The sequence below is a fragment of the Chelonia mydas genome, chromosome 2, assembly GCF_015237465.2.
Source record: "Chelonia mydas isolate rCheMyd1 chromosome 2, rCheMyd1.pri.v2, whole genome shotgun sequence".
NCBI lineage: Eukaryota > Metazoa > Chordata > Testudines > Cheloniidae > Chelonia > Chelonia mydas.
Window position 1 is genome coordinate 33,728,835 of NC_057850.1, and position 24,605 is coordinate 33,753,439.

General features: G+C 44.2%; 1 protein-coding gene across 4 annotated transcripts in view; it reads right to left on the minus strand.

The window, feature by feature from the left end:
* Window positions 1-20,840, minus strand: part of OXR1 (oxidation resistance 1) — a 452,056-nt gene extending 431,216 nt beyond the window's left edge. For 2 of the 4 annotated variants that reach the window (XM_043539189.1, XM_043539186.1), the window contains exon 1: window positions 20,707-20,840. The gene's annotated coding sequence lies outside the window, so the exon portion shown is untranslated. Of the gene's footprint in view, window positions 1-20,206; window positions 20,302-20,706 lie in introns of those variants that run through there. The other 2 variants (XM_043539185.1, XM_043539188.1) reach the window with 2 other exon arrangements.
* Window positions 20,841-24,605: the final 3,765 nt, after the last annotated feature.

Sequence of the window (24,605 nt, forward strand, 5' to 3'; positions counted from 1 at the left end):
GGAGGAGGGAGCACATGTGCAGTTTTGGGGGGGATTGCTCCCCAAACAGAGGCAAGGCATGCAGGGGAGCACACGGGGTTACGTGCCACTGCCCCCCTCCCTCCTCATTTCTGAGAACACAGAGCTGCCAGCTCTGAGGCTGCCTCTTGTATGGGGTCTCTGCTGACTCTGCCGCCGAACGCAGCGTCCTGGGTCCTAGTGACAGTTGTGCTTCCCTTTTGTATTCTGGAAGCCTTCCTTTTTTCTGCGTAACAGTGAGTTCCTGCAGTGGGGCTGGGTAAGCGGAGGTGGCAGGGGAGAGGCAGTGGGGAAGGAAGTGGGGGATGGGGGAATCATGGGGGGGAGGGGGATCCTGGCATGCGGCGTCCCCTCGGCAGCAGCTGGGGCCCCCCACTAAGTAGGCCCATTGAACCTTGACAAGCCCTACCCCCCTACACCTGGATCCCTCCGACAAGCCCCCTGCACCCAGACCCCCACCCCACCGAGCCCCAACCAGCTGCACCCAGACCCCCACCCCACCAAGCCCCACTCCCCCAGCACCTAGACCCTCCCCCACCAACCCCCACCCCAACCACCATCACATGGATCTCCTGCAGTCTGATTGCCCCTGCACCCGGAACCGCCCAACAAGCCCCTGTGCATCCAGATCTCCCACTGAGCTACCTGCACCCAGACTGCCCCACACAGAAACCTCTCATCCCACATCTGGATCCCCCCCACACTTGAATCCTGCTGGGCTGAGCCTGCCTACCCACACCTGGTGTGCCTGGCACAGAGGGGCAGGGCCCTGGGGTGTTTTGGGGGCAGGCCCAGCCCCAGCCCTTGCACTGTATCAGGGTCAGGTGCAGCCTCACTGATGAATCCCTGTACTGGGGGAGGTGAGGGCTTCAGGGTGATCTCCCACCACAATGCAGCCAGTGGTCTGTGCACCCCACTGTCATGCTGGAGCCACATTTATTTATTGAGAAATAAAATTTGCAGAATTTTAAAATACTGTGCGCATAATTTTAATTTTTGGTCCATAATTCCCTGAGGAGTAAACATTAAATAAACTACACTTTCATATTACAAATTATACAATTAGGTATTATATGAAATGTGTAAGAATTAACATTGAGGAAAAAATAATGAGTAATCATATACAAAAATCCATTGCCTACTCATTTGTCATTTTTATTCACGCCACTCATTATTTACATCAACACGACCTCAACAATATCCATTTAATACTAAAACTGAACTGAAATGTTTCAAGTGTTTCCTTCCAAAACAAATAGAATTGCAGGAAGTACTAAACTGGGTTAAAGGGCATGAAGGTTTTTGCTATTTGTCTGTAATCTTTTTACATGTCTGGTAGGCATAGCATAACAATTTGAAATTTACCAAATAGAGGAAAAAATAACCTCTCTTACATACCAGAGTGTTGTTTTTTTAAACCAGGCAACAAGAGTAAAACAAAGGATTAAGTTTTTTCTATTTTCTCTCATTTAAACTATTACTGAAAGTGCACTGTACTACAGGACAAACGTTGTTCCTTGGTGTCTTCTCATTAAACTTCACCAGCATTGAAGCAAATAGCCTTGGATCCTGTGCACCATTTACAGTGGATAGGATTTAACGGCTTGGCACATGTAAAAATCTGTAGCAGTCAGCAGTGCAGCAGCTGTGTCAGGAAAGGTTTCAAATACAAAAGAAAATATGTTTAGTAGCCTGTAAAGCAAAGATGCCTAACCCATTGCAGCACATACAGCCAAGTTAGCAACTAACCATGAAGCAGTGGACAGCATATACATTTTATATAACTAAATCCACAGAGCCACTCCGTTTGCTTCTCCTCTGACAAAGAAATTGTTGAGATTCTTCACAAGTAGTTCAGAGCTGTTTTGGTTGAATTCTGCTTTAAATTGATCCTCCAGTTACACAGGGAAGAAGCCTGTGGTATTCTCTTATAGCACATGGGTTTCTAGAGCTGACAGGAGAATGGCAATTCCATTTTACAGCAAACTTTAAAAAAAAAATTCTGAATTGAGACCAAAGCCACTGAGCTAGGTGCGACTTTCTCCCTCCCCTGTCCTGGCCTAAAAAAAAAAAAAAAAAAAAAGACAGATACATCTCCACAAAACATTTCAGCTTTGTTCTGACCACAAATACTGGTTTCACATCATGTACCCCTCTGTAGAGTCTGCTTTTACAGTTGGGTCTGAACAAGAACTCCCACTTTGATCCCGATGTACTCTGTGGAGAGGAGTCAAAGTTCTGGTACAAATCCAGGTGTGAATTTCAAGAATAAGGCCTCCCTGTAACGGACCAAATGAGCCTCAAATCTGAACTCTCCTGTCCCAAACTCTTCTGGTTTCAAAATCTGGACTCAGGCTCAAAGTGCAAGTTAGATCTGAGTATATCTCTACCTCTTTCTATCAAGTTGTCCAAAGAGAAGTAAAATGGCAGCATTTAATTGTGAGATCACTGACATGTAGTAATTAAAATTAAAATGTTTAAAAACACTGAAATGTATTGTCAGCATTTGCAACTAAACTTTTGTATTGCTGTTAATGTTTTAAGTGTAGACATCTCTGCTAACCTCAACCTCGTCTTTAATATTGCTTAAGAAGACTTTTGTATGGACACACACCAATTTGCATGGGCAAGTAATATATTTTCATAGGCAAATAGGCACCTGCATGGACAAAAGTAGCAACTGATTGTCTGCATTTGCATTCACAAATGCTCCTATAAATGTGGTGGTTGGGCATGCAACCAATGGACTATATAGTACAATGATGGCCACAGAAAATTAATGGCCACTTCTTGAAACCTTTTTTTCCCTAAAATACTAAACTGAAACAAGACAACACAGATAGTAAAAAGAGTGTTTAATTAAAGTACTCCTAAAGTGTTTTTTACAACTTCCTAAAGTATTATCTAAATCCTGTTAAAATAGAGCATGACTATAGACTAAGAAAGAGAAAGTCAGTGAGGTAATATCTTTTATTGGACCAACTTTCAAGCTTACTCCATATAAGCTCGAAAGCTTGTCTCTCTCACTAACAGAAGTCGGTCCAATAAAACATATTACCTCATCCACCTTTTCTCTAATATCCTGAGACCAACATGGCTACATCACTGCATACAACTTGGCAGAAAGGTTTTCATGTGTTTTGATGACAGTACACAGGGACATACAGTAAGAAGGTAACAAGAGCTGTCATTCAAGTTAATCCATTCAGTACACGAGTAGTGTAAATAAATATTCCCTTCCCTTTGTTAACGCTAAGGTTGGAAGAAATAATCATTAAAAAAACCCTGAATTTTGCTAAACACTAAAAAGCATTAGAAATTAAAATGGCATGGATATTTTTGAGAGGCAAATGACAAAAAAAAAAAAAACTAGTGGTTTAAAATTCCCACAGCCCAGATCTCCAAAAGAAACTTAAGTAACTTAATCCTGGCATGGAAACTGAATGCTCTGTGCACTGAAATGTGTGTCGTTCTAATGTGGAAGCATTTTGGTGCACAATGTCAGGTATAAGCATCTGGAAAACTACAAGCCACTTAAACCATCTTTTAGTGCTTTATACCATCCTAGTGTTAAGCCCTTTAAATTCCAGTTGACTAGCATGATTTAGATTAATTTGCCTGTTTTAAAAAATAACTTATGATGACTACAAATGTACAGCAGAGTACTTCAGTAACAGCATGCAAATAGGAGTAGGAAAAATAAAGAACAGACTACAAAAACCGTAGAGTGGCTTTTTTTTAAATACTCAATTGCTATACCTTAGCCCACGTTCTTGTTTTCGTTGATTAACTGGAGGATCTTAAAAAGGACAAAATGTATCAAAATTCTAACAATCTGTACAACATATATGAAGAGATGTATATAAGAGTAAGTAACCTGTGCACAAAAAAACCCAACTGATTTCTTGCAGAAAACATTAGCCCATTCAATTCTGGCAGTTTTCTGAAACATGCTCTGCCTGGTGAACTAAGCAAGGATCATCAATTCATTCTAAAGATCATTTGAATGAGCATTCTTATCAAGGGGACAAATTGTATAAAACATAAAGCTTCACAAAAATCAAGTTATAGGGGAAAGGGAAGGGAGGGGAAAATTTGAAGAGAAAAAGTTGTTTGACAAAACCTATAGTTCCAAACAGATGACGCTTCACATATTTGTAACAGTTAAGGGATAATCTAAATTAAACCAAATGAGACAGAAAAAAATATTTAAATTTTGCTATTCCTCCTCCTGATGGATTCATTCAGAAAGACTGCGGAAGAGACTGGCCCTGTCCTGGTAACAAGTTGTAATGTCACAAAGAGTGAATGGAGACATTACTTAGATAATTGGCTAGGAGGAGCAGGTAGCACAGAATACCTTGGCAATTAGCAATGATGAGAAAGGACATTGAGAATAGATGACATCTGTATTTCATCCAGGGGATCTTCCCCATGATTCTTGAGTTGGGAGGATCCTCCCATCAAAGTTAATAGCCACATTCCCCTCAAAGCCTTGGATTGTGCAGACTTCCTTTTTGGCTGAAAAAGGCTGATTATGACTCCTTTCAGAGTCCATCAGTGCTCTCCCAAATCACTTAAGAAGCTTCAACTACAGAAAGTCAGAGCCTGCTTGCTTTCTCCCCTGGAAAATTCATTTCTACAACACTTATCACAGAATTTGAGTCTCTGCCTGCAGCATTCAAACATGCTTGAAAATTTGAACCTGCCAACAATGAATGAATGGAATTGGGTATGGTCGCATACAGATTACATTTGTCTATGTTATGAGTTATTTTTATGAATTAAAGTATTTTTATAAAGAGCTTAGACAGTCCATAGACACCCCCATGTGTATGCATTATGCTACAGTCTTTAATTACATGTTCACGTACTCCCCCCCCCCCCAAAGAACCCTGCCTCATTCAGGGCACAGGACAGATAGTTCTTCACAAACTACAGCGAATTTCTTTTCGCCATACCCCTGTGAGGTGAGGGGATGGTACTGTCCCCATTTCACAGCCAGGAAATGGAGGCACAAAGGGAAGTAAGGTCAAGTGTCCACAGGCAACCTTTGTTCTGGCATTTCCTAACTTTTGAGAGCTTCACTTTGCAACCTTAACATGTTTTTAATATATTCGTGGGTGTAATTCCTCTATGTTTATTTTTTTAAAAGTTAACTGTAAGAAGAGAAATCCTAGCATGTATGACCATCCTGACCCTTATTTGGGTCATCAGCAGGGGTGGAACACAGAACTCCCCCCGCCATCTGAGTTAAGGGATTACCTGATAGCAGCATCAGGTTGCCATGTTCTGTGTGGACCAGCGTTAGAAGAGGATGACGCACTCTTTGCCGGAGGGTTTCACAGATATTTGGTGACAGCAGAAGAATGATGAGACTCAGGAATCCTGGGTTCCACTCCAGGCTCCCCACCACTCCATCCCAGTTTCCCCACTTAGCTCCCAGTTTCTTTGCCCACTAATCCCACTATCCCCTCACCACCCAGCTCCCAATCCACTTCCCCCAAGTCTAGCACTTATCCCCGCTATGTTTCAGTCAGGCTTCCTCCTTCTCCATGCAGCCTGGGCGCCTGTGGTTTAGGCCAGTGGTTTTCAAACTTTTTTTCCCGGCAACTCAGTTGAAGAAAATAGTTGATGCCCATAACCCAACGGAGCTGGGGATGAGGGATTTGGAGTGTGAGAGGGGGCTCAGGGCTAGGGGTACAGGCTCTGCGGTGAGGCCAGGGATGAGCGGTTTGGGGTACAGGAGGGGGCTCTGGGTTGGGGGGGCTCAGGGCTGGGGCAGGGATTGGGATGCAGGAGGAGATCAGGGCTCTGGGGTAGGGCCAGGGATGAGGGGGTTGGGGTGAAGGAGGGGGCTCTGGGTTTGTGGGGAGGCTCAAGGCTGGGGATTGGGGCCTGGGCTTACCTCCGGTGGCTCCTGGTCAGTGGCGCAGCCGGGGTGCAGATGCAGGTTTCCCGCCTGTCCTTCCACTGCAGACCGTGCTGCACCCCGGAAGCGACCAACAGGTCTGGCTCGTAGGTGGAGGTGTGCAAGCGGCTCTGCGTGGTTCTTGCCCACAGCGAGTTACCGGCCAATGGGAGTGCGGAGCCGGTGCTCGGGGAGGTGGGGGGCATGTGCAGAGCCCCGCAGCCCCTGTGCCTACAAGCTGGACCTGCTGCTGGCTGTTTCCAGGGCACAGCGCAGTATCAGAACAAGTAGGGATTATTAGTTTTTACTGACCGGCCGCCAGGGTCCCTGGGTGCTGAGCAAGGCAACCCAGTGCTTTGCATTCCGTGATCCAGTACTGGGTCGCGACCCAAACTTTGAAAACCACTGGTTTAGGCCACCAGGGAACTCCCTTGACATAAAGAGAATCCCCCTGCAGTGCAGAGCCTCTGTAATGCTATTGAAATGGCCTCAATGTTTCCTCTCAAAACATACTCAGAATCAGGGTGGGCAACTGCTATTTGGACTTCAGCACTCTCACCTGGAAGGTTCCATGGGGACCTAGCCTCCCTTCCAACCTATTTAACATGTGAGATTGCTAAGGGAGACAGACAGAATAGGCTCAAATGCCAGCTACAGGTAAACATATGGAGGCAATTGTAATCTTCCCTAGTGGGATGGCTAAGCAGAAACAAATCACAGCTACAGGCAGCGAGGCCTCTTCAGCAGGAGAGAATATTTGTATACACAAGCCAAACAACACAACAATCAAAAAGGGAAAAACAAACACTAGCTTTCTGTGCTCGGAGGATCCTCAGAGCCAGAGTAAGGGGCCCTATCTTTCCCTAGACGACATTCTCATCCTTCTCTCTGTTCAGCAGCCCTTCCCTCAAGACCTGTCAAAGGGAAGGGAGCTTGAATTAACCTGTTTACTGGGAACTAGATAGTGCTTCTGCATTTTCTGACAGGGTTACTCCTGAAGACCTCTTGGAAGCTATTTATTAATAGATAATTTGGCAGCTGGCTCAGTTAGCAGCACATCTTGCCAGATGCACATTACACCCAGTCAAGGGCTCTAACCACTGGACATCGTTCTTCTCTGGGTCCAATTAGAGCAAGCATGGGGCAAGCTCAGCCTTCACTAAAAACCCCCACCAGCATTGTTTGTTCATGTGCCTACAGCATATAACAGAGGAGCATTTTAAACATTTAAAATAAACCAAAAATAAATGTGTTTATAACACCACTTAACAGCATAGCTAGGCATTTCTTATGCAGAAATGTAGCTCGGAAATGAAGGTTCTAAATAAATAATGCCATCATTAACTCGTTTTCCTTGAATACAATGGGAATTCTTTTGGGGGCCTGATTCTCCTCTCACTTACACCACTGAGAATCAGAAGTACCTTCACTGAAGTCAACAGTGTTTCATTGGTGTAAGACTGGCCTGAGTACTGAATCAGACCCAAAATGCATATGAGAGCATTTCTTAGCTCCAAGAACACTATGTAATTTACATTTAACATGAAAACTGCCACAGATTTTTACCATCTATGATTTATATTTTAAATGCAGATGCACGAGTAACCCTTGACATTTCAATATTAGAGTATTAGAAGATGCCACCAAAGAGACAAAACAATGTGAGACAGTTTATTTTGAAGTGTAGTACATTTTGAATCAGCATATATTCTCCTACTAGTAAATTGCTATTAACCAAGGTATCCACATTCTGCCACTCTTATTCACACTGAAATAAAAGGGGACTACTCGGTGTAAGGTGCAAATCAAGGAGGACTACTTACTTGTGGACTGAGATACTATTCACAGTGAGTAAGGGTGGCACAATCCAGCCTCTAATGATTTATCCAGATCCAGTCTCTAAAAAACCAGAGCAGTGATTAAAATGATTGGATAGAAGACATGTGTTCTTTCTTCATGTCCGCTTTTGGGGCCCAAATCTGCAAAACACTTATGCCCAGGAGTAAAGTTACTTGCAACTGAAGTAATGTGAAATACACGTCTGAGCAACTTTACTCACATATGCTTCAGGCCCTTCAACAGGTAATTTTTCAAAACAAGTTTAGAAATCAGTAGAATACAAGTCCATATAACTTGCTACTATTAAGCAACAAGAAAAAAATGAAAGTCAAGTGAGATCTGATGGAAGGCATCTACGTATGGATGCACTATTAATTTCCTTTCATTCTAACGTGAAATGATCAGATAAGCAGGACTACTTCTCCAATAACTTATTGAGACAGGTTTTTTCTTACAATTTTTTTCCAGATCTTACACTAAGACTCAGAGGGCCAGATTCTCAATTAGTGTAAAATGACACTCCACTGATTTACACCAGGTGAAGATCCTACCTACTGTACCCAGCTGTTTGGAGTTCAATAAACAGGTAAAATCCTTTCAATTTTTCAAGATGAGTATCCATGAGTGTTTTCAGTCATGCGTCCCTACGAATTAGACTCCATATTAATGGATTAATTTGGAAATAAACTACTGAACAACTGTTTCTATACAGCCAATTGAGCATGGTCGGCACTTTGCAGACAAGTAGAAAAATAAGATCTTAATTGCAAAGTGCTTACAATTTAGATACACAACATATAGAAGAAAGGTGGGATACAATATATAGTCATAGTGAATGAGCAATGAAGGATTAGCCTGTGTGGTATTAGTTCTGTGAATTTCTTTTAGAGTGTGTTTGTGTGGGGGGCGGGGGGGGGGGGGGGTTGGTAATTTTTCTTTTGTTTAAGTATCTAGTTAGATTCTTATAGTGTCTCCATTGTGGCCTCTAAGCGCATTATCAGTCTTGTTAAAACCTCTCAGAGGTGTGAGAATTCAGGTTTGCAGGGCTTCAGGAAAAAGTGTATTTTAGTGACAGACATGAGGATGAGAGAACTGAGACACAGTGGGCTGGGTCAAGGAGGAAGATTCAGGGCTCAGTGCTATACAATGTACTACATCCCAGACAATCCCCAATATTCCCTTCCATGCAAGCATATACAGAGTAGGGACCTGTCTACACTTGAATCACTACAGCATAGACCCTAACTATGCTGATGGGAGGGATTCTCCCATCAGCAATCCACCTCCCCACCTCCTCGACACAGTAGGTAGGTCGATTTAAAAATTGTCCTTGTGCTCTCTAACTACGTCATTCTGGTGTGTGGATTTTTTCACACCCCTGAGCAACGTAGCTGGGTCATTTTATAGTGTAGACCAGCCCCAAGTGTGGCTGGAAATGAGTGCAGTCTCCTCCTGCCCCCACCCAGTTACTTCAAGTAATCTGTGGCAGGGAGAGCCGTGTGTTGGTCTTCTGCCAGTGGCTTAATTTCACATTCTGAACCCACCAGTGAAAGATTCAACTCTACAGCAAAAATCTTTTTCATAATCAGTAGCATAGATGATGCAAACGATGACCTGCAAGAGTGACACTTTAATAGGTTAAGATTAGTCCTTCAGCTATTAACTTCACTGTAGAAGAATATTGACAAACATAATCCTAGAGGAAATTAAAAAAAAAAATCAAAACCACAGACCAAGATAACATTCCCAAGTTGGAAACAAAACAGAAACAAACAAATAAAATGTATTTTATTTTTTCCTCTGTCTTCTTTTGACTTAGACAGCTACCACCACCTGTGATCCCTAAAGAAAATAAAGTTTGCTTTCTTTACCACTGGGGATTTGAAAGCTGCTTTAGTTTTTCTTTTCAGTAACTGCCGCAGCTTTAATATATCAATCATCTATTAATCATCTGGGAATGTGTTTAGATCAGCATCATAAATCTTGTCTTTTCTTCAAGTTAATGCCTGCGACAGCTTGGGACTCAGCTATCACAAAACTAGACAACTGAATGGATTAGGTTTACATCAGCAATATCTATACACTGGGTTCTGTAATTAAACAGTGATAATTTATACAATGAGGGAAATACAATTAAGGAAGAGACAACCTAATCTAATGCCATTGTATTTAATACAAAATGCTGACCCTCAGCAGAGTTTCATATGCAAAATATTAAAAATATATATAACTCTTGATTTCATAACTGTATACAAACTGTTTGAGTATGGAATAAAATAATTATGTTTGACATAGTTTTAGAGGAATCACCCATGATGACAATGCTATACATTGCCACAAAAAGATAGATCTGGGCACATTCAAGACATTTATTAAGTTTCACCACCTTTCCATATCTGTAGTATTTTTCATACCTTTCTAAATTATCATCCTAATGACTAATACAATGAATATTTTACTTGTGAAATGGTTTCATTCCAGTGCAACCTGAAGGGTTTTATAAAAATAAGACTTGATCCCAGAACTGCTCTGCACACAGAGCTTCCATTGATTTCCATAGGACTTCCAAATGCAAAGTAGCTGCAGAAGCAGGCCATACAAAAATGACATTTAATGTATTACATTCACACACACAGAGCGTAACCTCCTAACAAAACCCTAAAAGGACTGACAATACGAAGTTGTTTAATGGAGTCATCTAACCATGGAGTAGTAGAACTGTATTCATTTTGTTTGAGGCAAAGAGTCCTGTGGCACCTTATAGACTAACAGACGTATTGAAGATGGGTCTTCACCCACAAAAGCTCATGTTCCAATACGTCTGTTAGTCTATAAGGTGCCACAGGACTCTTTGCCGCTTTTACAGATCCAGACTAACATGGCTACCCCTCTGAATTTTGTTTGGGGATACTCTGGGATGGCGTCTTGCCTAATAAGGAGGGCCACTTGGATACCTTCACAAACAGCATCACTGAACGAGTAGCAGCCCATGACATCAGAGGAAATCCTTACTCTTCTGAAAAATGTCAGGGGATCTTAAATATCTACTCAGTGCAGCAACAGCTTTGGTTTACAAGTCACTTTGGAAAGGCTCCATGCACAGGAAACTGCACATAATTCAAGTTTATCTCCTTCAAGGGATATTTTCTATGCCCCCACAAAATGTTTACGCTCCTGCTGACATGCTACTGCATGGCTCATGCTTAAGGCTACAGTTTTGTCATGGATATTTTTAGTAAGTCAGGGACAGGTAGCAGGCAATAAACAAAACAAAAAAATCACAGAAGCCATGACCTGTCCCTGACTTTTATTAAAAACATCCCTGACAAAATGGGGAGCTGCAGGGTCCCCATTGCCCTGCGGGGCTGAAGCTGGGGGGAGTCCCCCCGCCACCTCTACCAGTGGTTGGGGAGTTGTGGGGGGCCCCTTCCCGCAGCTGCTGAGCAGCTCTGGGATCCCTCTGCCGCCACCGGAGGCGGCTGGGAGCAGCAGGGGCGGAGGGTGCAGCTACTCACAGCAGCTGAGTGGCTGCGGGGGGGGGGGAACGGACCCTGCCAGCAGTGGCATCTGGCTGGGGAGCTGCGGGGGGGCCTCATAGCCGCTGAACAGCTCTGGGGTCCTTCTGATGCCATTGCCGGCCGCTGGGCAGCTCAGGGGTCCCTGCTGGTGGCAGCAGCCGGTCAGTTGTGGGGGTCCTTGTGCCGCTGGTAGCTGGGGAGCTGTGGGGGGCGGCCCTTCCAGCAGCCACTGAGCAGCTCCAGGGTCCATCTGCTGCTGCCAAAGGCAGCTGGGAGCTGTGAGGGTGGGGGTACTGGCTGCTCGCAGAGGTTGAGCAGCTGCAGGAGGGACCCTGGCAGCAGTGGCAGCCAGTCAGTTGCGAGGGGGTCCCGCCACCTTTTTTTTTTTTTTTTTGCTGACCACTTCATTTAATGTGTCCTATTTTTAAAGAAAATTATAAGTTTTCTGGAATGTCTTGATTAGCACTAGTTCAAGGTGATTTAGGGTTTAATATTTTTAAGGAATATTCTTTAACTTGAAGAGAGGTTGTTAATTCTCTGGACAGGATGAAATGTAATTTGTTACAAATTATGAAACACATTTAGCTCTAGATACAGGCAGAGCAGCTTTCTAGTACTTCTGCTTTTCAGAAGTGCATTATTTTGAATAACTACACGGGAACAACCTTACAGGCCTGATTATGCAACACTTGGCAAGTAGTACATAAGCATGTAGATTGTCAACTCAGTGTTTTGTTTCCATACTGTATTATTCAAACTTCACTTGTGTTTCCTAGCCAAATCATTAAATTCATACTCTTTAAAGAATTCCATCAGCTTCAATGAAAGCTTTGCCTGAGTATTTATTGATTAGAGGGCACATGACAGAGATGGGCAAACTATGACCCGGGGGCCACATCTGGCCCACGGGACTCTCCTGCCCGGCCCCTGAGCTTCTGGGCCAGGAGGCTAGTCCCCAGCCCCTCCCCAGCTGTTCCCCCTCCCCCGCAGCCTCAGCTCACTGCGCCACTGGCACACTGCTCTGGGCAGCCGGGAAGCACAGCTGCAGCGCCGCAGCCTGACCCAGTACTCTAGGTGGCATGGCTGTAGCCACGCAGCCCGGTAAGGGGGCAGGGAGGGTTGATAGAGGGCATTCAGGGGTGGTCAAGGGCGGAGGTGTGGATAGAGGGAGGGGCGTCAGAGAGCGGGGAACAGGGGGTTGAATGGGGGTAGAGGTCCTGGGGGGTGGGTGCAGTCAGGAATGAGAGGACGGGTTGGGTGGGGTGGTGGTGGGCAGGCAGGGGCGGGGGGTCCGGGGCAGTAAGGGGACAGGGAGTGGTGGATGGGGCAGGAGTCCCAGGGGGCTGTCAGGGGGCGAAAAGCGAGGGGCGGGGGGAAGTTCAGTCGGATAGGGGTCGGGGGCCAGGCCACACCTGCTGTTTGTGGAGGCAGAGCCTCCCCTAACCAGCCCTCCATACAGTTTTGGAAACCCAATGTGGCCCTCAGGCCAAAAAGTTTGCCTGCTCCTGGCACAGGAGATGCATCTTATACATACTGCTTATTATTATTGTTAATATTATTCATCAGCTAAATATGCAGTACATGCTGTGAGCAATCTGTCAAAATGATTTATGAGATGACAAAATAAATACAAGAGGCTCTGCTTAGACCTTTTAAAATTTTGGCTTTTTCATTTATCTTTCAACTTTGATCAATACTAGATTTATTAGCAGACAACTACACTTAAAAAGATACTCACATCTACTTTGATTGCACCATTAAACAAGTGCCTTATGTGGCTTTTCCCTACCAACATGCTATATTTTGACCTAAAGGCTTTACTGCTGCTTGATGGTGCATGCACATCCAGATGAAACCCACCTGGGGAAAGGAACAATTATGTCCAAATATTTCAGCATTTTGCCTCTCCTGAGGACTTGAAAAAAAGATAATAGGCATATCATGCAACCACTAACAGGGCAAAGGGAGTTCAAAGAGGAGCCACAAGAATGATTTAAAGGATTGGAAAACATGCCGTATAGTGAAAGACTCAAGAAGCTCAATCTATTTAGCTCAAAAAAGAGTTAAAAGTGATTTGATCAATATCTGCAGGGGGAGCCGAAATGCTATAATAGACAGCTCTTCAATCTGGTAGACAAAGGTATAACGAGCTCCAATGGCTGGAAGTTGACACTAGAAACATTTAGACTACAAAAAAAGTTGCAAATGTTAACATGAGAGTCAACAATTTACAAAAAGTGTTATGGTGAACTCTCCAACCCTGGAACTTTTAAAATCAAGATTGGATGTTTTTCTAAAATATATTTTCTCTAGTTCTAACAGGAATTAATTCAGGGAGGTAATATGGCCTGTGTTATCCAGGTCAAACTATATTACAATGGTCCCTTCTGGCCTTAGAATCCAGAAATCTATATGTAACCCTTCTGCCTGTCAGAGTTGGCAGCAACAAGGGCCGGGTTCAGTATCTAGGGGTTCCATTCCAATAGCACAATGCAAGACTGGCTCGAGCCCCCATCCAGTGACCTGGGACAAATATATACCCCCGCTGGGCACCTCCAAGGGGCAATACTTCCCCTCTCGCAAGCACAGAGTCTGAGTGTAGCAAAAAGCCTTTTAATAACAGAGAGAAACAATGTGGCATAATGTTGGGGAAACACCACCAACAGGATTCATAACACAACCCATGAGCAAAAAAAACCACCCCAAGCGAATTGGGGCATGTCCTTTCCCTTTGGTTCTTGAGGCCAGCAACCCAAAATTACCCAAAGTCCCAAAACTCCAATGACCCAAAAGTCTCTGTCCCTGGTCAGGGCAGCCCCAGAGTTCAGAAGTTTATCTGCAGAGTTTTACCTCCCAACCTGGGCGGAGATGGGGGGGGGGTTAAGGGGGCACCTTACGTGGTCCAAAGCTGATGGCCCCACCTCTCCATGGGCTCCGCTCTGCCAGCTGCCCCATGAGCTGCTCTAGGCATCCAACTGCTCTGCTCCACCAGCCGCTCTGCTCCACAAGCTGCTTTGCTCACCATCCCGCAAACTGCTCCACCATATATCTTCAGGCTCCCCCCCACTTATCACAACACTCAGTGATTTCAGCTGTTAGTAAGTTAGCTCTTTTGTGATTTCAGCTTGTAGTAGGGGAGCCTCAGTGCTGGTGCACCATTAGCCCAAAGTGAAGTCAGCTCAGCAGCCTGTAACTAGACTCCTAATGGAATCAAAATTAGCTCTGATATTCCACAGCGGAGAGAAGAGGAAGTGCAATTAGCATATAAGGCCCTCACCCAAGGGCCCATGCCACCAAGTATTAATACCTGTCCCCAGCCTCTCTCAATTCACAGAGTTTTGGAACCCATGTCCCTTGCCTAGCGAGTGCTACTTAGTTGATGGCGAGTCCCTCCAGCATAACAAAAGGCCAAGTACAGTTCCACTGTCCTTGATTCCCATAATCAGGGTAATAATTTATTCTTCCTGCCCCAATAACAGAGACACTGGGGATCCCACGGCAGCCAAAGTGACCATTTGGGCAGCTATGGCCTCATTCTAGGCGGGGTGGGTGTGCCTATGCAAATGAGATCAGCCCCTGAAGTTCTTTTCCACAACTTGCCACACCTCACCACCAGATGTCAGGGTGGAGCTCATACTGACTCTGCTTACATCTAAATTAATACCTAGCACGAATCAAATTATTCCTCTGAAATTATTAAATTTAATTTTCCCCCACATCTTATTCTTCTAAATTATGTGGACTGGCAAGTTTGTTAACTACCATGCAATACACTGTTTTGTTACCCTGTCAATAAATTGTAAAGAGATATATAGAGCCCTGATTTACTTATCCATAAAAGCCAGGAAACTCCCATACAAATGCATAGACTTGCTGTGGATCTATCTGACCATGCCGAATGACAGTTGGGCCCTATATGTATGGGGAAAAGAAGAAATCTGTTCCCCTTTCATCAGCTAGAGGCCATGGAGCTGCTCAAGGAGGAAGCAACTCATTATTCCACCACCATCAGCATATCATGGGGGGCATGGATCAGCAGTTCACATCGCACTCCCCGTCAGTACCCAGCCGGGACAAGCTAATGATCCAACCAGCAGACCAAATTCAGAGATGAATGCGGGTCACATGTCACCTGAGGCACTTGCCCATACGCTAAGAAGCAGCAGTATATCATGCATATAGTCCTGATCCCCTCTCTTTTTAATTCCTCCCGCTGAGTATCTGGAGGACTTAGAATAGGAGCCCTGTAACATGGATCTCAGATAATGTACAACCATTTGCCTTGTGAGGAGCAAAGTTGGTAAACTCTTCTTATGAAATCCATTATGAATGAGGAGCTTTCAACCAACTGGCCCTTGTCTATTCACCCTGGCTCACAGCAGCTCCAAGATTAGTTTTAAGGTGCATGCTCCCTTTGAGGTTCCCAAAGTTGCCTGTCAGTCAAATGGTGAGAATCCATCTCCAGCCCCACTCCTACCTAGACATCAACAAGGATCCTTCCTCCACATTATTACTAAAGCACCAGAGTGGCCTGAAGACGAGTTCTGTGTAGCTCAAAAGCTTGTTGCTCTCAGCAATAGACATTGGTCCAATATATTACCTCCCTCACCTTCTAATATCCTGGGATCAACATGGCCACAACAATGCTGCAAACAAAGCACCAACAGACATTTATGGCTTATCCCCTGAGGAGGGGAAGGAGTTAGGCAGTAAAAGGGTCCTTTGCTCTTAGGGAGCACTGGTTCCTGTGAGAAGACGTGGTGCTCCTTAGAAAGTGTGATGTCGCAGAAGCAGCTTGGCCAATGATGTTAGGATTAACAATGTTCTGCATTTGTTTATCTATGCATCTCTATTTTTACTCTGTTTTTCTTCCTTTCCCTGCTTTTAGAAGCAGCAGATTAAAACTAGCTAACAATCCACATAGCAATTCTGCGTTTCCTCACATTAACAAAAAAGGACAAGGAACAGGAAGGCATTCCAGGATCACTTTGCTTCCGAGGGTAACAGGGAAGTACTAAGAAATACTTACACACAGCAGAAAACTTACTAATCATACCGCTACCACCACATATAAGTATCAATAATGGCCATGGTTTCTAGCCTCTGCACAATCAGGAAGATTTGAATATAACCCACCTTTTATTTTCTGTTTGGGACAGCAAGCAGTTGACATTCACAGGATACCATATCCTCTCCTTATTTATGTCAACCCTTGAATAGGGTTGGTGGATGCAGAAGAAAAATACATTTTTAAAAGTACAGAAGGAGCATATGCTCAGCTGCCATGAAGTGTCATTGTTCCATTGAAGTCAGTGTAATGACAACAATTTACTCCGACTGAAGATGTGCCCCAAGAACTCCAACAAACAGGTGTGTCTGCTTTTTTTTTCTTTCTTTCATCTGCTAATTGCAATAGCTCTCAGTCCTACTAAAAGCACCTCCATGACACAGACCTTGCTGTGTTGCAACACAAAAGGAAGCCCTTAATTCAGTGGCCCTATTAAACACAAAAGTTCAAGTTTCTTCTTTTAACAGCCCAATAAGTTCAAAAGCACCTAGTGCCTTCCTCAGTTAACTCAGCTCATCACTAAGCTATATTTGGCTGCAGTGGCAGTTGATTTTGATTGCAAATTGCCATCCCTGGTATTTATTTCAACAATGTCATTAATTTAATATTTTTGCTAAAATAGACTGAAGAGAATAGCAGGCTCATTGAAGGACCAGCAAGAAAGGAATCACAAGGTAGTTTAACAATAAAAGCTAAGAAACTTTCTTGAGACTTAATAGCTGACTGGAAATGTTAATAACCTTACAGTTTTGCTTCTGTTAACCTCAGGGAAGCATTAATTCCCAAGGAAATGTCTTGGAGCATTATTAATAATACAACCTTTTAAAATGAATTGAACTACAATAATTATTTTAACATCTCTTTACACAGCAGTATTATTCTCCAAAGTGCTGGAGATGTGAATTGTGATAGAAGTATACTATGAACCCCTGGAACAGGAGTTGTGTACTTTTTAAAATAAAGAGTTTTAAAAAATTCAGATAGTGCCTTAAACTAAGCAAAAAATGAAGCAATAAGAGCTTTCAAGGAAAAGAAACGCATGGAGTCAGAAAATTTACATCTTTTACTGCCTGAGAGGAAAAAACCTATGTGCTGCTAAACTATACATTTATGGGCAATTAATGCTCAACACTCCAACCACTTAAATATTTCTGGTTTCAGAGTAGCAGCCGTGTTTGTTAGTCTCTAAGGTGCCACAAGTACTCCTTAAATATTTCTGTTAATTGGGCTGAGTTTTGGACATCAAAGGGAATTTCATCTGAGTAGGGATTCGGCTCACTAGATGAATTATAATTTAAAAAAAAAAAAAGAGTATGTTCTATACATATACACATTCTTATAGTAATCACTACTTCTGTTTTAAGTTTAAGTACCTTGGGCCTGATCCATAGTCCATTGAAGTCTTTCCATTAAATTGCCTGATCTTTGGGTCAGGTGCCTTATGAATAAAATACATTCATTAGTGTTTGAGAGGTATTTAGGTACTACAATGGCGAGTGCAACAGAAGTGCCTCCAATTAAATAAATGTAGCCTTGACTGTTAGATGTATTAACTGAGGCATTTTTAATGTTCTGGTAATTCCCTGGATTTAAATAAGATTTATGACCCCAGCTCAAAGATAATCAAATGCAGGGTCCAAATCAAGGTTGGCATGTTCAAAAATTTTCCTCCATAGTTTTCACTAAATTGTCATCATAGGTAACCTAATCTGTTCTTCCCTTCTCTTCCAGTCTTATGGAACAGACAGCAAAGGGAAATGTGCAAGAATTCAACTTTCACATTAGTACCTCCTCATAAAAAAAAGGAGCGTACCAGTGCAGCATGGAACAGCAGTTTATTCACATACACTCTTACTGGTTTGCAGAAGGCCACAGATTAGGATTCTTTCCCCCCCCCCCCCTTTTGTTGGGTGAAGGAGGGATAAACACACTACAGTCCTCATTTCCTACCTGCAACCCACTCCACACCCAGAACACCACTAATTAATGGAATCAAGAGTACACAGCATAAAGGTAGCAACATTTGGGGACTGGAGAACTTTAAAATCCCTTTAACTTTTACTGGCTTCTAGTTAAATGAATTAGGCCTAACTTGCAAACATTTAAACATGTGCACACATCTATTTTCATGAGTCCCACTACAATTCATGCAATGTGCACAGTCATCCATCTGTGTGTTTCCAGAATCAAACGATTAAATTGATAGGTCCTCATTATGCTATCAAATGGAAAAATACCAGAAACTATCCACAAATAAATTGGCATTACAAGGCTTCACAAGTCAGGAGCCTAACGGAAATATTTGCATAAAGAAAAACAATTTCCCTGCAATTCCACAGAAGTATCGCAAAGTATTATTTTTTTCCATTATTAAATCACTTCAGTAAGATGGATATCTGATTTACAATCTGCAAATAATCCCCTCCCCATATGAAAGGAGAAGTAGGTACTGAAAACCTTCTCATTTTAGTCATTAAACGTAAGTCCTATATATGAAAGATGAACTAAACTGACTACCTTATAGATTAATAAGGTTAGTTTCATCCAAAATTTTCTGATATAGATGAACAACAAACATCACTTAAAATGATTTTATATTCATATTTTAAATCGACCTCATCATGCTTATTAGGTTAAATATCGTCATCTATTCTTTGAAATAAACATGTATTTTATTTTAGCACTTAGCAAGATATTCCCCACTGACAGACATTTAATGAAGAAAGTACTTAATCAGTACTAAACTATATGAACACACTTTATATTTCTTCCATATTAATAAACAATGAAGAATTAATGTAATGTTTTCATGCAGAAAGCAAATTTTAATCCAATAAGATTTTATTTCCCATTTTTGTTTGTAGCAATTTTGTTTTATCAGAAACTCCTGTAAAATCTTAATAACTATGCTTTTGCAGCATTATAACATTTTTATAATGTAATTTGAATTTTTAATTACAAAAGCAACTTAGTTTTTGCATTTGCCTCTCAGTCTTACTTTTTGACTATTTTAGTTGCAGTTTACTTCTGTTGAAGCTTTTGTGCATTAATATAGTTAAACTCCCCATTTAATAATGATGACTACAGAACAATAGCACCACTGGTGTAATCATCTCACCAGATATGCATATTTCAGGAGGCTGCTCTACTGAGAATAAATGAGTACAGTGCAAAAGTGCATCTCCACTGAAACATGCCAGCAGAGAAAGAGATGCAGAGTCTCTGATCAGATCAGTAAGCAGCCTCTCATTACGAAATCTGAAAAGACCAGAGGACCTCTTAAGATAGCAAACAAATGAGGATGCAAAAGTCTTGCCGACAGCTAGGGCATGCCAATATCCTCCAAAGGGAAATGGGCTAATCTATAAGAAGTCATCCGGTGGAAATTAAGTTGTGGAAATTGCGGGGACAGACAGACTGCCTGTTCTCCTACAGACAACAATCCCAAGGATTTCCCAAGAGGAGAGAGAAGGAAATCCATGACATGATGAAGGAAATCCGTGACACGATGATAGAGAATCACATGCAGCTTCTGCTATATCACCTCCCCAGAGCTTCCTAAGCATAATAGATGCTACTCCCTATTCTCAGATTCTGAGCAAATGTAGCAACCAAACACCCAACTTTAAAGTTACACCTACTGTAGTTCCAAGAAGAAAAGGAGGACTTGTGGTACCTTAGAGACTAACCAATTTATTTGAGCATAAGCTTTCATGAGCTACAGCTCACTTCATCGGATGCATTCCAAGCCACACGCTCACAAAAGGTGACATTCCAGCTGGATGCACTCACTCACTCGCACCCCCCCGCAAGGAGGACGGGCAGCCAGCCACCCCTCGGAGCTGCACCTACCCCCCGCAGTACTGCACCGGGATGCGCGGAGGGCTGGGTTGGGCTGTGTGTGTCGGCACTGCGGCGTCTCGGAAACTGCGGTCAATCTCCGTCAGCTCTAGTGAGAAGTGATCAACTCCCCCCCCCCCCCCCCAAAAAAAAAAAAAAAACGCTGCGGTTTAGAGAGGCTTATTAATGCTGCCAAGCGCAGAGGGGAGCAATGCTCCGAGCACCAGTTCGGCCAACTGCGGGGAGCACCCACTCCCCCCAGCCCTGCCTGGAGCCAGGCACTCTCCTCCGGCACTCACTCCCCCGGGGGCATCCTTGCCTCTGCCCGGCACCCCCAGGGCAGACAGACCCGCTCAGCGGCAGCGGCATGCCAAGGGCACCTGCCGCTGAGCGCCCCACTCCAGGCTGGCTCGGGCACGGGCTGCCCTGCCCGTAGCTCGGCGCCTTCCCGCTGCCGGGGCCCGGTGCGGGGGGGGGGAGGGAAAGGCTCCCGAGCACCCACCCAAACTTACTTGGCGGCCGGGGAGCGCTGCGCCGGCTGCTGGCCGGGTCCCGCGCGGCGTGGGGCGCGCGCGCGCTCGCTCGCCGGACTCAGCCAGCGCTGGGCTGCGGAGCTGCCGGAGCCTGGCCGGACATGCTCAGTTCTGGGGCCCCCCTCGGCGGGCCGTACCATTGAACCCGGGGGGGGGGAGATAATCTGGACGCTACCAACGAGAGGGAGCTAAAAATAGGCCCTGCCCGGAAAAAAAAAGGCAAAGAGCAGCAGCCTGCGGGAGCTGAACCAGGCCGGCCGGGGGGCGTCGCTCCGCGTTCGCGCTGCGGCCGGGGCTTGGCCTCGGTGCCGCTGCCCCGGCTGAACTGACTGAACAAGCCGAGCGAAGGACGGGCCCGCCCCGGGCGGCTCTGCGGGTGCGGGCCGGGGGGCTTCTCACCCTCACCGGTGCCTTTGCAAAGCCGCCGGCCGCGGCGGAGTGTCACTCTGGGGCCGTTCCTCAGCCCCGGGAGCCGCGGGACGGGGCCGCCCCCGGCTGTGACGGATGCGGGGGGATGGGTCAATGCCCAGCGTCTCCCTTGGGGGGGCCCGGGAGAGGTTAAATTTCACACGATCAGCCCCCCCCCCCCCCCCCCCCGACTCCAGCCAAGGCAGCGGGGCAGCCCGTAACTCTCTCGTCTTTACTTCAGAGCAGCTTGGCCCGGGCCTGGGTCCCCAGGCGGGACCCGCCGCAGCAGAGCCCGCAGCCCCTGGCGGTGAGGGGAGGCAGACGGGCAAAGTCCCTTCTTCTTCCTCACCCGCCACCTCGCGCTGGCTTCTGTAGGGACCAGGATTTGGGAGACAGTCATTCCCCAGCGCATCCCACCACTAAATCCACAGGCAACCCCAGCCCCAGTCTTCGTTCCTTTCAACATATCCCCCCTCCCTGGTGTGACTCCCCCAAAGTGGGACGGGGAGCCTCCAGGGAAGGCCATTTGCAGGGCATTTCCTAGCACCAGGGCTCCCCTTGGCTCACATTATGCCATCACATCGGAAGATAACAGAGATTTGTTGGTCTCTAAGGTGCCTTTTCTTTTTGCGAATACAGACTAACACCACTGCTACTCAGAGATCAGATGCGCTCTCTCACAAGGCTTCCCCCCCCCGCCCGCCCACACACACACACACACACACACACACACACACACACACACTCACCTCCGGTTGCTAGTCAAATGGCTTTAGGGAACTATTTAAAAGAAATTCAAAGCAATCTGAATGTGAATATATAAGGTTGGGATGCGCTTCAAGAGTGAGTGGTGATGTCCTCCTACCTGTGAGGGGATGATAAATTGTATCATACTGTTCAGCCACTAGGCTGTGCTGTGTGTAAAATACCTGATTTAAAGGAACCTCAGCCATACCTGGCAGAGCACTAAAGGCTCTTATGATGAACACATCTGGCATGTATAAGCAAATTCTGTAGCCAGGCCAAATCTGGAATAGGGATATAACGTGGTAGGAGTAAACTAAGAACAGAGACAAAAGGCACAAAGAAACAAAGGTTACAGGATCTCATCAACCTGTCACTCCTCAATGCTCAGAGAACGTTACCCTTGACAAACCTTCACCATGGACTGACTAGAAGAAGTATTTTGCAAGGTTTTGAATTGCCAGCAAACTCCACAAAGAAAACTAGAGATGTACAGGTATCAACTTTAATTTATGCTATGAGAAAGCAATCAGAGCATATATTTAAACCCTTTGACTTTACTGAGAACAATCACAAATGTGACTATGAAAGGGTTTTAGCTATTTTGGATGCACACTTTACACCACAGAGAAATGTTGTTTATGAAGGAGCATGTTTTCATCAGAGAATTCAAGAACCAGGGGAAAATGTTGAATGTTTATAAGAGCTTGGCATGCATTGGCTGAAAACTGATTTAGGAACTGAAAATAGGAAAATATCAGAGAGAGACTGGTTATTGGGTTAACAGCTAAAACCTTTCACAGGAGCTACATTTGAAGAGAAGTTTAACTGTAGCCACAACTATTCAAATAGCAAAGCAGTCTGAGCTGGCAAGACAGCAAAGTCCGAAAGCAAGTTGCCAAACTTGAAAAACAAGACACTAGTTTAGAAGCTATAAACAGGTGCAGCATAAGTGCTAAAAGTCATTACCATAAAACCCCTGAGGCAAGGAGTGAGAACTCCCAGGCAAAGAGGGACCAAGCTTTAGTAAACAGGCACAAGGTGTGGAAAAAGTCAGATCCCAAGACATGATGCATGTCCAGCCAGAGGCTCACAATGTAATAAATGCATGAAATACGGACATTTTGCTGTTTACTGCACCAAAGCAGTAGGGAGTTGACTCATACTATGGTCAGTCAAGAGCCAGTGTTTCTTGGATCTATCAGTTGTGATGACATAGGGCCTGCCTGGACAATGAAACTGAATATTCATGGCAAGACTATTGACTTTAAAATTGACCCAAGAGCTGATGTCACCGTCATCTCAGAAAGGACTTATAGTCACCTCATGCCCTCTCAGAGGTGAAGTCACGTGACACAGCTCTGACTAGCCCTGGAGGTATTCTGAACTGCATGGGGCAGTTCACCAGAAACAACTTACGAAGACAAAAGCTATGCATTCACAGTATATATGATCCAAGGACCACAGACTCTCAGCGTTCTGAGCTGCAGTGTGTCAGCCATAATAGACCTAGTGAGAAAGCTGGAAGAACTCAATAATTGGTGACGGACTTTAGAAAAAAAAGATCCAGTACAACTAACCTTAAGAAACAATGCTGAACGATACAACGTACATACATCTCGCAGGATTCTGGTGGCTTCATAAAGTGGAAATGGAGTTAAAGAGACTGGAGTGGATCGGCATAACTGAGAAAATCTCTAAGCCAATAGCATCATGTCCACCAATGTTATAAAGAAAAATGGAAAAATACAAATCTGTGTGGATCTTAAAAGAGTTAATGAAGAAATTGTGAGAGAAAAATATATCCTCCCAACACTGGATGACTTCCTCCCCAGAGTGAAAGGAGCTACAGTATTCTCTAAGTTGGATGCCTTGAATGGATTCTGGCAAATTCCTTTAGGCAAAAAAAGTGCAAAACTGACTACATTTATCATTTACCAACTGGTAGATTTTGTTTGCATAGATTATCATTTGGGATTACTAGTACACCCACCATTTTCCAAAGAAAGATGGCAGAATCCTTAACAAACACAAATGGACCTGTAGTTTTCATGGAACATATTCCGATATGAGGATCTTCAGTGGAAGAACATAACAAAACCCTCATAGAAGTCGTAAGTCTAATCAATCAGTCTGAACTAAAGCTAAACAAAGAAAAATGTGTTTTTTGCCTACCTCGAATCGAGTTTTTGGGACAGATAATAAACAAAAATGGAATCAATCTTAGCCCTGAGATAGTTAAAGCAATTTGAGAATTGAATGTATCAGCTAATATACCATAATTGAGAGGTAAACTTGCGACGATAAACTACCTTGGCTGATATCTACAAGATCTTTCTACAGTGATAAAACCACTGAATGAACTCTTAAAGCCGACACCTCTTGGTTATGGAGGCCAAATCAAGAAATTACCTTCAAAAAGGTAAAAGGATTGATCTCAACAGCTCCAGTTCTGAAGTACTGTAATGTGAACAAGCCACAATGGTCAGTGCAGATGCAAGCTGCTATGACTTATGTGGTGTATTGTTGCAACCTCATGGTTCTGAGTGGAAGACAGTTGCATTTTGCTCTCACTCACTTACAGAAGAAGAAAAATGATATGCACAGATTGAACAGGAATGTGTGGCAAACATATGGGCATGTGAGAACTTTTATCTATTTGGGCTGGATAACAGACCACAAACTGTTTGTAACTCTCATCAGCAGAAAAGACCTGGATCTATCAT